The 15,069-nt window shown below is 41.2% G+C and overlaps 1 protein-coding gene across 1 annotated transcript in view; it reads right to left on the bottom strand.

Moving 5' to 3' along the window:
- RNF38 (ring finger protein 38) overlaps positions 1–13,699 on the bottom strand; it is a 223,484-nt gene extending 209,785 nt beyond the window's left edge. The window contains exon 1 of the mRNA XM_030565841.1: positions 13,634–13,699. The gene's annotated coding sequence lies outside the window, so the exon portion shown is untranslated. The remainder of the gene's footprint in view (positions 1–13,633) is intronic.
- Between the last annotated feature and the right edge of the window lie 1,370 nt (positions 13,700–15,069).

Below are 15,069 nucleotides of genomic sequence, written 5' to 3' on the forward strand. Positions count from 1 at the left end.
TGACACAGCTAAGATTTAACAAAAAACCAGAAAACTCACCCCCACGCCTACCCCATCCAGACATCCTTGGGAGAAGGGAACCTTTCAGGATCTCTTTATACATCATAAAACAGAAGTGAAAAGGAAAGGGGAGGATGGTTTATCCAAAATCATTTAGATTCACCCAAAACCTGCTGGGACAAATTGCCTACTCCGACAGAAATACCATGGAAATCTAATGGAAACTCCACAAAGGTCTACCCTATCTCCCGCACCCAACCTTCAGCACACCTCTAAATACAAACTGTGTTTAAAAGACAAATGTGTCTTTTTGGCCTCTCTTCAAAATAATTAATTTTGATACCAACTGAAACCCCACTTTAAAATAGAATCACACTTGGCAGGTTTCTGAAGAAGTCAGAACTTCCACCACTACTTTCAATTGCTGGAGTATTTCAGCTACATAGGGACTGGTTCATCTCCACTTATGTGTGGTTGATGGAGGATGCCTGATGCTGAAAGTAATAGGCCCTATTCTTCCGCTATTTTAGCATTTACTTAAATTTCTTCTCTAATCCCTTGAGTTCACTATGCCAATCACTGGTCAGAAATATAAGCATCTGCAACTGCTGCTCTCTTATGTAGATTAATTTGTTCTGAATCTCCTCATTCAATAGGAGCAGCCAAAACACAGGACAATCCATTTGGTCACTTTTGCTTGATGTACAAAGCCCTCACTATTATTGTTCTGGATCACAAAACACAAGTGGCAGTGGCAGTAATCATTGACAGCATTTCGAAAACAGGAGTACTGGTCGTACTTTGTCAAATCATAAACAGCCAGGGTAGGATAAAGTTACAAAAATTCAATAATAGTACACAAAGATCTCCAATTAAAGTAATAAAATTCAGTGGACTGGCAATTTTTTCTCCTCTGAAACATTCTAAGTTTAGAAAAAACAAACAGATTGCCTTTCACCACACTTCTTTAGATTGTAATCAGTCATTTGGAACAGTTATGTGACTCTGCTGGAATATCGCAACCATTCCATTTGGAGCCAGGAAGTACTTTTGCAAAATTGCAGCACAAGTAGTATTGTCTAATACCTGCTTTTGTAAGCAGTCTGTGTTCTATGCTTTGTGCTTTCTCACATTCCTGCCCAAAACACTCCACTGTAATTGAATTTCTAGCCATAGCCATCAGTTTAAAACAAAATATCAGGAATTCAGATAGGAAGCCACAGACAAGAGATTGACTTACTTATCTGAATGCTCCCCAAGATACTATACCCTTGTTACAAGTACTTCTGAAATACCAGGAATAGCGTCTAGGAGGATTCAAAATCAGTTTATGTAGATCAGTGACCAAAATAAATCACCATCAGAAGAATTTCAGTTGAAATGGGTGATATGATTTTCAAATATAGTAATATCTATTCTGAATAGCTAAACTGCATTTTACAAGAATTTTAAAAAAATAAATGTGAGAAGAGACTCCGCATACTTGCACACAACTCAGTTTAGCAAATCTCTCTCGCTCTCAAAGGTTGAACCCACCTACAGAAAGCAAATAGTCAAAATTATTGTACCCTTTTATGATTTAAAGGCTAACCACTTTTTTTTTTTTTTTTTTTTTTTTTTAAAAACACCTCCCCCTGGCCCAGCCAACCAATTACAAAAATACCCAGACAAATCATTAAGCAATTCCTGTGGATTTATTTATTTAGTTGGCAATTGGTCAGTAATCTTAAACCACAGTTATCACAGGAAAAAGGAGTCTTAGCACTCCCTACTGGAGACTCTATGCCACACCCTTAAGAATAAGAATGACAATCTGACTTTTATCTGTCTATTTTAGGGACTGATGTGTATTTATTTGTTGTTTGGCCTATGGTATGCCAAAATGGCATATATAATCTATGTTACTAAATGAAGATCACTATCCTCTCATGCTACAAGAGAACTACTCACTATTACCAGCTTCAGTCTTATTCCAACCACCCTGTTACAGAAGTGCCATAGCCTCAGGAAGAACTGAAGGTAGAATCATCATCTCCCAGACGCTTTCTAGGAGTGGGACTACCTCAATCCCAGCCTGCCACAGAAAACAAGTTCTTTAAGGAAAGGGGACACAAAAGTATTAAAACAATTTCAGATGGTCATTTATGCAAATACAAACTAAAAATATGATAGGAAAAACCACCACAAGTATCATCAGATTAGATTTCCAAAGTTCGTTATTTCTGCAACTGGAAAAACAGAGGAGTGGGGGAGGGGAACCTATCACCTGAAATTCAACAAAAAGGAGCTTCCGGTTTACAAACTGTTCTACTCCACTGACATTATCTACACTCACTGAAGCAGACTTTATTCACACAGGATTTATTTTTGCAAAGGATGGGACATCAGTGGATTAGGACATCATGAGCTCAGATTTGCTACTCAACGGACAAAAAGAACATACTCCTTTGCTGGCAGCAGATTCCTAAATATGATTGCTATTCAGAGCATAGTATTACCGGGTTCAGAGACCCTATCCTGTGCCTGGAAAAGGAAGAGTTAATAGCAACTTGGGTTCATGCAGGTGCTGCACAGAAGCAGCTGCTCCAGGAACAAAGGGATTGCCTGATAGAAGGCTGTTCTTTGAACCCAGGACCAAGTAAAAAAAACTGTGAGCCAAGAAACATCTCTGTGTTTCATTTTTATGTTTGTTATCTGTTTTTCTGAGACCAAGAGATAAAATTCTCCCTAGGAAACTGGATCTATCCAGCTGACCTTGCACTTTTGTGCTTTATTGCTTCATCAGCTTACACACCAATATGTTCACAATACTTTGAATTAAGGACCACAAGAGTATTATGATGGAAACTCAGAACAGTTTGTTTTATTACAAATTAATAAAGAATATTAAAAAATACATCAGAACATGAAGTGTCTTAAAAACAACCTGTAAAAACACTTTTCTTCCATTAGAAATGAACAAACTAATGGACACCCTCCTGAATATATATCCAAGCACAGTAATACAATTTAGAAGCTTATATTTGTACTACATAGTGAGTAGTGAAAGCGTGCAAGACATAACGGACAAGAACAGGTTGGAAATTTCAACATTTAGAAGTTTCAATAAAAGAGGAAAGAATTTTCCCCATTTTTGTTACTAGCTGTAATAGACATCAATGAAGAACATCCAATATATATTTTTCCTGTTTATTTGTAAATTGATACTTCATCTTACAGCATACTGTTCAGCAAACTTCTTCACAAATATAAACGTTACTGTCACACAGTCTTGATAGTTTTGACACACTATTCTCTTAATTGGTTAAGAGCTTTTTCTCTCCCTAAAAAAAGCAAGCATTAAGAATTTCGAAAGTCCTGAAATACCCTAATCTATAGGCATGGTTTAAAGAGAATTATAGTATCTGCCATACTTGTTTTCCTATCAATTTTGTAAACACTTCTTTAAATATAAAATCAAAACCTTGCTTGAAATATAAATATACATGTATTAAAAATACACAGATGCAGTTTCTGCACCATGAAGAATCCGTATGCTCCCATGGCTTGTGAGCCAAAAAGTGCAGCATTTTACTACAAAACCTGCCTCCAAATTCCATGCACAAGCCATTTCTTTCTGCTTGGCTTTCTGCCATACCAACTTATAAGAAAAAAAAAGTGGTCCCACGTAAGAGATCCACCAGAATATCTGCAAACTCCAAAGAGGCGACAGTCTGATTATGTAAGGAAGAAGCTAAAAGTACAACACATGCTCCCTCAGGGGAAAAGAAAGTATAGCTCTAATCTTGCAAACATTTGCACAGATTCTTAGCCAAATCAATGGGACCACTCCCATGCATAAAGTACATTAATAAATGTCTTTATGGGATCAGGGCCTAAGCTGCTACAGAAAACTGAGTAAATGGATGCTCTGAACAGCAGTAACCTGCTACTGGCAAAATACAGACACACCTCAATTGACATTCATATACATAGGGCAAGCTGTAAGGGAGGTGAAGGAGCAGTACCTCATCAAGAACTGCCAGAGCACTGGAATAGTTTGCTGCACCTTGCGTCCTGTCGCAGTCACTTACTACAAATTTTGCCATACGTAGTAATCAAGTGCTCCATATCTTTCCCAGCCCAGAATCTGCAATTCTGTCTTTTCAATGAGTGTTACTAGAGACAACCCCTACTGGTTACATAGCCATTCTCCCTCCACACCTGGATGGCATGGTACATGACATACACACTCTTAGATGATTCCTTTAAAACAGGAGTTCTCAAACTGGGGGTCAGTACCCCTCAGGGGGTCACGAGGTTATTACATGGGGAGTTGCGAGCTGTCAGCCTCTACCTCAAACATGACTTTGCCTCCAGCATTTATAATGAAGTTACATATATTTAGAAATGTTTTTAATTTATATGGGGGGGCTGGAGGTTCGCACTCAGAGGTTTGCCATATGAAAGGGGTCACCAGTACAAGAGTTTGAGAACTATTGCTTTTAAAAAAAAAAAATGTAAAAGAATCCTACACAGGGAAAAACGTAGACCATGGGATAGAACTGAAATTTAATAAAAGTCATGAAATTCAGAGTTAAATTCTGTCCCTTGTACATTTGCATTAAGATAGTGTACTTTAAGACATGATCATATGATATATCTCATAGTACAAAATATTATGTATGTGCATGTGTATGTACTATTATAGTGCAATTTCTTTGAACGGTTGTAAGGTATTTATTATTTGCTGACACACAAGTAACACTGTTCTGTTCCATATTGTGCAATCATGCAAGGGAAGAGCCTATTGCAGGGGTAGTCTATTTTTTGTCAAGATCCAAATTTCTTAGTCAAGGTCCAAACTCCAGAGGAAGTAATAAAAATCCCAACAATAATAGTAAGTAAATAAAAAGATTTAAAATAAAAAGTCCACCCATTCATTCCCCCTGCCCTATTGTAATGCATAGATACAAGGAGGAGGAATGACGATTAAGTGTAAACCTTAAAATAAGTGTACCTGACTTATGTGCAATTAGAATCAAGCAACGTTGCATTAAAAGCTCCTTTTAGTTTGTTTTTCCCTTGGAAGTCTCCTATGCATTTTTATTTATTATTATTATGCAGTACTGAGCCAGCCCAATGGCTTAATTTACGACAGCTGAAAGATTACAACCCTCAGTAGAATAACGGCAAGTTGATTATTAAGCAAGAATCAAATCAAACATTATTATTAAGCAAGATCTGAAACATAAAAGCCTCCATTATTGGTCCATCTATGAAAGAAAGATTTCCCAACAAGATCGTTGCAGGTGCTCAACAATTTGGTGAACATGGGTTATCTTTGCTTGGATGCAGAAGGAGAAGTTAGCAAGATGTATTGAAGTGTTATGCCACAAGTATGCTGATGACACCATATCCCTTTTCACTGGGCCAAAACTGAAGCCATGAGTGAATGTAGGATGAGCGCGAGCAGGCTCAAGATCAACCCAAATAAGAAGGTGGCATATTGGTAGCAGCTCAATTCTTTCAATGGGGGAGGTGGGGACAGAGTATATTTTAAGAAAGTGAACAACCAGAGCATGTGTGTGTGTCAGAAGTTCAGAAAACAAAACATTCAGCATGCTCAAAATACTTCTTAAAATACCCATAACTTTGCTATTTCAAAACCACTTCCCTCTCCTTCCTCCAAACAGAACAGAGAGCATGCATTTTCACTCTACATTACATGTCAAATAAGTGCTAAAAGAAAGCTATATTGTTAAGCTATCAGAGCACAAAAAGACCAACCAATACTTCTCACCAGTTGAAAAAAAAATGTTTTTCCATGTCCAGATAGCTCAAACAACCAAATGGATATGTATTATGCTTTGTGCACACAAGACAGAAAGAGTACTTCAGAAAAAGCATGAGAGATTTCAACCAAAAGGCATCTATAGAGAAAATAAAAAGCAACTGAAAAATATGCACCGAATGGACGTTCCATATCACCCCTAACTGCATCAACAACATATCACAACAGTAAGCCACAAGCATGAAGGGAGGAAAGTATAATTTAGTTACAAATTAATCAGTTGTACAAGTTAAAGACCACAAACTTTTTAAGACTAGCTCTTTAATATCTTGTATTCTCACCTGTTCCATATAGTCCCCTCCTCCTTCTGTACTACACCTTTCAGGTTGGGCACATTCATATTTAACTGACATTTTAGTCAAAATTCTCTCCACCTAAACTTCTGATTCATATTAGAAACCAAACAAGAAACCGCCTGTAATTCTCACGCTTCAGATATTTTACGAAAGAAGCTGAGGTTGGAATGGTATTAGTAGAGCAAGATTTAAAACACCATCTTTCATATCAAATCATGAATTAAAAAGATTTCGTATGCATGAGGGCCTCATTCTGCCAAGATAATCTTGTGGGTGAGAAGTAACAAGGCTAAAAATAAAAAAAGGTAAGAAAAATCTTTCTAAAAATTGAATCTGTCTCCCCCACCCACCCACCGGATTTATATAATGTTTAGATAGGCTTATTAGTACTCTTGTTAAAGTGTTTCTTCCTGCTCCTCTTGGTGACAAGACTATTTTTCACTTTATGTGCAAGCAGAGCATCATCCAAAATATTTCTGCCTCTACGCCTGCCCCAAAGCACAACATACATATAAAACAGAAGGAGTACAAAACCTTCTGCTTGTTTATTTTCTAAAAATAACATTCAACTGGAAAGAATTAGCTAGAAGTTCAAGCAGCACCTGCACTCTTCAGACAAAATGATGTCTCAGCAACCACACACACACACAGGAGCACCAGAATTTCAAACGTATTAAATTGCATACAGGGAAAAAAGGAAGTTTCATAATATAAACTAAACTAAAGACTGTAACCATGACTATCCAATCGTCAAGGGGGTACTGAATAAGTGTGGACAGCTGAATTTAGTCATTCAATAATCAAGGAGTTTTTCAGTGTTGCTATTAGACATTGGGTGGGCCCGAGCCTCTTTCAGATACTTTTGTTTCATTGAGGCTGTGCTGTATTTCATTAAATGACTTGTAATTGATAATTTTGTATTTTTCAATTTAATTGGAAGTACTAGTTTTTAAATCAAAAAGGATAGAGTCGTTTAATAAACACTAACTATAAGACACTAGGCCTGATTCTCCTTTCACTTACACAGCGGCAAAGCAGACAACTCCATTGACATCTATCTAGTTACACTAGTGTAAAACAAGCGTAAGGGAAGAGTCATGCCCACTACCTTCACATGTAGCTTTGCAATAGTTCCCTTGCTGACAGAAGCACCTGACCCAGTCTTTTAGCAAGTGTACCCAAGATCTGGGGATGGGGCTGTACACCAGAGGTAAGTACAGCAATCCAAACGTATTTGCGTATTCTACAGCTAACCAGTTTTCATGTTTTAGCTAAAATAGCTAGTAATATTCAGAAGAGGCTTTTTTTGTACCATCCAAAATGGGCTATCAGCACACCACTGCCCTGTCCTGTACCTTGGCAAGGGTGGCATTGCACCCAAGGAGCCTGCCCCTCTACTGTTTTAGTGGCTGATTCTGCAAGGTCATTCAACTCCTACTTAAATCAATGAGAACTGAAGTCACTCAGGGAAGGCCTAATTCAGCAAGGCCCTAGTTACACAATCTAAATTGATGCTGCACAGCAAAAGATAAATTTTAAAATTAAATACTTTCTCTCTTCCCCTTCCCAATATTAAATAGGAGTATGTCCTATGGGATAGAAAAGACAGATTTTTCTTAATTATGAAAGATTTCCCTACTCTACCCCAGCAAGCATTATTTTCAGAGTATTCATCATATTCCAGCAACTGTAGCAATAGTGTGGTTTATGTCATTATGTTTGTCTGAAACCTGAAGGGTTCTCTACAGTTATTTGTCTTGCAGTTTTGAAAAGAATGTGCCCTAAAATAGAGCCATCATGTTATCAGACTAATACATAATGAGCAATAAATCTGAACAACATACATTTGTCAGCAGTTGCTGTTTGCTATAGGAAAGCAGCAGTAACTAGCCCAAGCAACTGCCATCCCCTCCCCTCCATACTGTACCTTTTAATCAATTTACCATGTTCCGACAAAGCAACATAGCATATCTCTGGCCTAGTATACCATGTCTTCACAGAATCTTTTCCTGATTGAGTGAACATATTTATATTCACCATATATTAATAAATATTTAATTTGCTCAAGAAACTAGGAGCTAAGTAAAAACACTTATCAAGATGATCCATAGGAGAATCCTACAGGAAGATGCATATTATCTGAAAACCATCATCATCATAAAAAACAAGCGTAAAAATGAATGTGTACTTTTCCCAAAACAACCCTGAAATCTCTCTCCCTTTCGCTAAGGGCATTTACTTTCTTAAAAATATACTAAATGCTTAAACCCTTGAAATGGGTCATTCCATATACTGTGGTTAATTTATTTCTATTTAAAAGCCGTTTATAAGAACCAGAAATTAAAGTTTGTTTTGTTTTTTAAAACCTACTTTCCAAGGTTTTCACTAAATAATTCAGAGAACCAAAAGGTAAATAGTAATTTATTATCCAAGCTAGCTAATTTCCACCAAAAGACTAGGCTGCATTACATGCTCTGGGTTCACAATTCTGAGCAAGTTCTCACTAAGGATTGCCATCAAACTACAATCATTTCACCTAAAATACACTAGCCTTGAATATAAAAAGGTGCAAGAACAGATTTTTATCCACCAAATCCAAGTATTGAATGTGCTTCATTTATTATTACTATGGAGATACCCTTGCATCTTGCTCTGCTTAAGAGGGTCATAAAGCTGTGAAGGGACCAGTGTAACCTAAGTAAGAAGGCCCACATTTCTGAGCATGCAAGATTTAAGCATGACACTTCCCATAAAACCACTGTAACTGCTATTCAATTCAAAAATAGAACCATACGTACCACACACCAATAACTGCTAAGGGCATAAAAAAAATCACATGTGACAATCTGAAATTTATTGGGAGTTTTCAGTAGTAATTTAACTACTGTTTCGCATATACTGCATCAGGTAAAATCGCTATGAATTGCAAGAGATTTCCACCTCACTTTCAATACAAATAGCGGCAGCACCCTTACAAGTAAGTCCATCACCCTCACACCCTGCAGTTTTGCATATGTTTGAAAACAGGCACTGATCCTTTTGATCAGCAGTTTCAATTCCTCCAGATTAAAACTCTTAGCAGCTGCTTACTTATCTGACTAAATAAGTATCTCCCACCATCCCTCATAATAATATTCTATGGTAAGGCTTTGACTGATGTGAGTCTTTGACATCATTAATTTGTAGTTTTTAGAACTATTGCATCTAAAATTGAAATATAACAAGGCTGAAAATTGCAAGCAGCGTTAACTGATTTTAGTGCAGCTACCAGGAGTCAGCCAAAAGGTAGCTTTCCTAAGTAGAAACAGTTCAGAGAAAAGCCACCTTTAAAATGCCTAGTCTACCACTCACTGAAAGTACGTTATTCTAATATGTTATTGTTTTTCAGGTTCCTTCCTCCCCAAATACCACAACAACAAAAATAATTGTACAGATCCAGAGCTTACAAAAAACTGAAGGTGAAAAGGACTGAAATTTTCCATTAAAACCACACCTCTCTTACCAACCGACAAGCATGTCTCTAACTGTTCTCATCTTTTTCACTTACAAGATATGCCTACAGTGACAGAGGTAACGCACTTTCCTCTAGTTCTGCCTGAAAGTGCCTCTTAAGATCAGGATCAATTTCCTGGATGAAAAGAAGAGTCAGCAGTTCAGCTCTATATTTTCCATTCCACTACCTGTTTATTAATTTGACAATCTTGAATAAAGCCCTTTGCATCTGTTGACATGTATATTTAATGGGAAAACAAATGAGAAACAAAAAACCATACTTCACTAAGCACTGCGGGTGGATGGGGATGCGACAGATTCTGACTGTCTGTAAAACGTACTTAAGTTTCCTTAATACTGAAAGATAAATAAAGTTCATAATATTGTTATTTCAATGTTTTGAGAACAGAGACTCAATTAATAGTTTTCAATTAGTCTGCTCTTTACTTTCAGTAGTGTGACTAACAGAAAATCTTTAGCAACTGTAAAACAAAAAATTTTGGCACTGATTCTGCAAATGCTTCAGCATATGGTAGCAAAGTTAAGCAGGTGCATAAATGTTTGCAGAATTGGGGGCTTAAAGTGTATTTTTTGTAAGACTAATCTGTTTTCCACCAAAGTCTTGATCAGTAAACATAAATAGCCCGATTTAAAAAAAACAAAAAACCCAAAAAAACCAGCTTCAATTAGGCAGCTCCCTAAATAGGAACTAATCTCTTTTGAAAAATCTGGCCTTAACACAGTTCTAAGTACTATTTTTATACACAGGCCCTACAAGCGTTCCTCACTGTAACAACTCTGCAACTGTAGTTTAAGTGAGTTTCTAAGCAAAAGGTTTGGGCTAATAAATAAAGCCAGCTCCTCCCCTTCTCAGAGAAAGGTAAAGAAAATGCATTCAGTCTAATTCAGTGCTGGCACAGTGCTATGTAGTTACATGTTACAAGGACTACGATGAATTAAACACTTCAACTATAAGGACCGAGTTTCTTCTCTGTAATTGTAACAGGTTTCCACACAGGAAATATACACAGTGAATATAATCACAGGAAATATACATCTACAATTTCAAGTTTTTGATGGCCGGCATTACTGTACAAGTTGTTGAAAGTATCAGGAAGTTAGGAGCAGCTCTAAGAAAAGAAAATTTCAGGTTTAAGTTAACAAATCCACTTAAAGTATAATCAATTAAAAAAAGAAACAAATAGTTTCAAGTAAAACAGCTGCTCCCAAGACTTGCCAATTTTTGCACTTTTACAAATATGTTTTTCCTATTAAATATCATCATCTCTCTGCTTGTATGGGCCTTTCATAGAGCAACGGGGAAAACTGACTATATACAAACACAAACAAGTATTTTTACGTAATCTTCGGAGTTACCTTTAGAAATAATAGGTAAAACAATCAAACAGAAGTATGATTTTAAGTTGATGTCTCTTTAGTACAAATTCCAGTAAACATAAATAAATCCAGCTATTTATAAAATACTTATATAGCTCTCATTTTGAAGTAAAATTTCTACCAGTTCTGTACCTCATTCCCCCCTCCAAAAAAAAAAAACAAAACCAACCAATCCCAAAATATCAGCATAAATAAAAATTATATGTTCCAAGAGAGGACAAACAGCATTTACCCCACCCACCAATCTCCCAAAATGCTGTCATTCTTTGCTGTTTTCCTGCACTACTTCACAGCTAGTAACTTCACAAACATACAGTAAAATTCCTATTGCCATACACAACTCTGAGAAGAGACATCATCATAGGCCCTAATCCTGAAAACATTTACACATGTTTAACTTTAAACATGGAGGGGTCCCACTGAAGTCAATGAGACCACTCACATGCTTTAATGTTAAGTACACGCATTTAAGTGTTTGCAGATTTAAGGCCTTAATATTTTAGCACCAAAATAAAGTTGCAGTGAGCAGCCAAAAACTGTTCCTCACTGGGGTAATACTGTGTAGCCACTTTAAAGAGGAAACAGACATGACTCTTTAAACAATAATAGTTTAAAAAAAAGGGTCAGGTGTCAAATGCCCAATACAAAGTGGTAATTAAGAAGGCAGATGGTGTTTCCAAAAGAATAAGGATGTTTTCCAATAATCCCCACATTACCAAGATATACAAGAATTTAAGAACTCACCTATTTTTAATTGGCATATTTATTAGAAATTAAGGAAAGAAGGAAAGATAGCTTAAAGAGTTAGCCTCCATTTTGGATTTATACATAGACACAGTAGTTCCTCTCCCATATATTTTCAAAACTAAGCATCACTGCTAACTGATTGTCATTTTCTTCCCAAATTAAATATTGAATAAAAATTAGAATGCTATTCCTATGAAAACTGATTTCCTCATTCCAAGACAAAAAGCTGCTTTAATTTTTGCTGTCCAACAATCACACATGCTCATTAAGATGAAATAGGAGTAGTTTACATGTATGGTTGCTAAAAACTATATGTTATTAATACTAAGAGTCACTTTTATTACCTAATTGTTCGTGGCTAGCACGGACTACTGTGGGCAAGAAACAATCACACATCTCACATGGCTACCATATGCAGTGGATACCCTATGAGTATTATCAAAGTTCTGTTGTTCTGTTCAAGGATTCAAAGTCTATATTTAAAAAAATATTGTATGAGGGCATAACCACAGCTGAAGCCAATGTAAAGGGAAAGTAATGTCAAGTAAATTCAGACCTACTATAGCTATAGGCTAGGAAAAATGAAGATGATAATATATTATTATATTAACAACAGATGTGCTATTTCAACTTCAACTACAGTCTCTCTACCACAATAGTATAATTTATAATTCTGCATCTGACATTAAGAAAAAAAACCTGAAACATCTCAAATGATGGAATAATTTTAAATGCTTATATACTAACTTTTAGAATATAATCTACATGGCAGAGATTACCCCAATGGACAATATGCAGCAAGAGAATTAAACACCATCCTTTGTGATGCTCGAATGATTGAATTGTCTGCCCAAAAATTGGGAGTAAATATGTAAAGAAGGAAAGGAAATATCTCCTCCATGTGGTCTTGTAGATTCGATAGATCCACAATGATCTAGGCCAATCTATTTCTCACTTTGATTAGCATAAAAGTTTCAGTTGTACTGAAAGTTACCATGAGGCAAAACTTGAATAAAATCACAACCAGTTTATTTACTTTGTTGTATTTTCTCAAGATACTTCCTTTAAAGTCATTTTCCTAGGGACCTGAGCTTCTCTTCTCCCTGTATGTGCTGCTCCCATGTCATCCCGGGGACTTATCACCTCACAGCTTCAGTCTGTGTGACAACACTGTGAGTGTCCATGAAAATGACTGTGAGCTCAGAGCTGAAGTCCTCATCAGATCAAGGTTTCCCCAGCAGAAATGGGACAGATAAAAACAGGAAAAAAAACCCAATTTATGATGAGTGCGGGGTAGAAAAATGCCTCCACACACGGAAGTCTCTCCATTTCTCTGCACCAAACTACCCACAAGTAAGCAGAGAGCATGTTTAATGTCTGATATTATATATACCCACCCACCACCACGCTGTACAGACAGACACATGTCATCTTCCCTGTGGGGACTGATACAGAGAGATTGCTTGGAAAAGCTAAAGCTGAACAACTCTGCAGAACTGTTACAGATTGTGTCAACTTCGGGAAAACAAAGTGGGCTGCTACTCCTATGATCTCTTATAGCAGCCCCCGCACCACCCAACTCTTCAGTCCCCCTAACAACCCCTCCCCATCACCTCAAGTCCCAGCAGCCTGCCCCTGGAGCACTCCTAGTACCCCCACAGCCAGGCCCCCAGCACAGCATGTCCCAAGCAATGTCTCCCCGACCTTTCTTTAGTTCCCCTGCACCCCACCCAGCACCCACACATCAATCCCCTCACATACTCCACTGCCCCCGTTTCCCCCCCCCCATATACCCCACTCCTCCTGCATCCCAATCACCCCCCTCTCCCTACACCCCACCCCACATCCCCACTCCCCGTCCCGGTACCTGGCGCGGGGGCGGCCCGGGGGTGCCCGTGGCCGGCGGGGCTGCCTCTGCCCTGGCTGCGGGCTCCCTGCTCCGGGAGGCTCGGCCCGTGGAGGGGCGGCGGCGGCGGCTGGAAGTGCGCGGCGGCCCCGCTCATGGCGAGGGTGAGGAAGCCGGAGCGGGACCGGGAGCGGGTGCGGGGCGGCTCCAGCAGCAGGAAGGGGGCCGGCGGGGAGGCGGCGGCGGGGGCCGGCGGCGGCGAGAGGAAGACGGGCGGCGGCGGCGGCGGGGAGGGGAGGAAAGCGGCGGCGGCGGCGGGAGGAGCCACCGCTCTGCCGCTCAGCCCGGCTGCCGGGGCCGCCTCGCCGGCCTGGCCAGGGGGATCCAGGCGCCCGGCGGCCCGCGGCTCCTCGGCGCCGGCCCCCTGCTTGGCGGGGTCCCGCTCCCGCAGCCGGGCCGGGGGGAAGAGACGGGCGTCGGGCTGCGCGCCGCGGGGCTGCGAGCTGGCGGCGATCGGCATCGGCTCGCCCGGCCGGCGGGGCCGGGGTCTCCCCAGCGGGACGGCGGGCGGCGAGGCCGGGGCGCGAGGGGGAGCCCGCCGGGGAAACTTACTTTGCTGGGGGGCGGGGAAAGGGCTGGAGCGGAGCCGCGCGGCGGGGAGGGGCCCGGGGCAGGGGGGCCGCCTGGAGCCGTGGGCTCAGCCGCGGAAGGGAGAAAACAAAGGCGGCTGCCAGCCCGCGGTGCCCCCTCCCTGCGAGCCGCCGCGCCGGGGAAAGGAAAGCGAAGGGCAGCCGAGGAGCGGGGGCCGGCAGCGCCTCACCCGGGTCCCCTCCCCGCCGCCTTTGTGTGCGCGCCCCTCGGCCCGCCTCCGGCCTGCTGGGGGCCGCCGCGCCCGGGCGCCGGGAGAACTTGCGGCCGCCTCAGCCGCCCTGGGCAAGGAACTCTCGGCTGGCTCCGTCCCCCGGCGCTGCGCTGCGCTGCGCGGCCTCGCCGCCCCGCATCAATTACAGCGCGGAGCTCGCTTACCCGCCGCCAGCCCTGCGCCTTCCCACTTCCGTGCCCAGCCAGCGAGGGGGCAGAGCTTCCCCGGAACACCCCGGGGCTCCCCTCCGGCCGGCCCCGGCAAACCCACAAACTTTTCTCCCCCCCGCCCCGCGCTAGCAGCTCGGGATCCAGCCCCGCTCGGCCCTCCCCATTGCTGCTGCGGGGAGCGGCGGCCGCCTTTTCAATCGCCTGGCTGGGGCTTCGCAGAGAGCTCCCCAGCGCTGCCCGGGCCGGGTGGGCACTGGTACTAACCCAGAATGGGCCGGGGGGCACTGGTACTAACCCAGAATGGGCCGGGGGGGGGCACTGGTATTAACCCAGAATGGGCCGGGGGGGGGGCCACTGGTATTAACCCAGAATGGGCCGGGGGGGGGGGCACTGGTATTAACCCAGAATGGGCCGGGGGGGGGCAC

The sequence above is a fragment of the Gopherus evgoodei genome, chromosome 6, assembly GCF_007399415.2.
Source record: "Gopherus evgoodei ecotype Sinaloan lineage chromosome 6, rGopEvg1_v1.p, whole genome shotgun sequence".
Taxonomy (NCBI): Eukaryota; Metazoa; Chordata; order Testudines; family Testudinidae; genus Gopherus; species Gopherus evgoodei.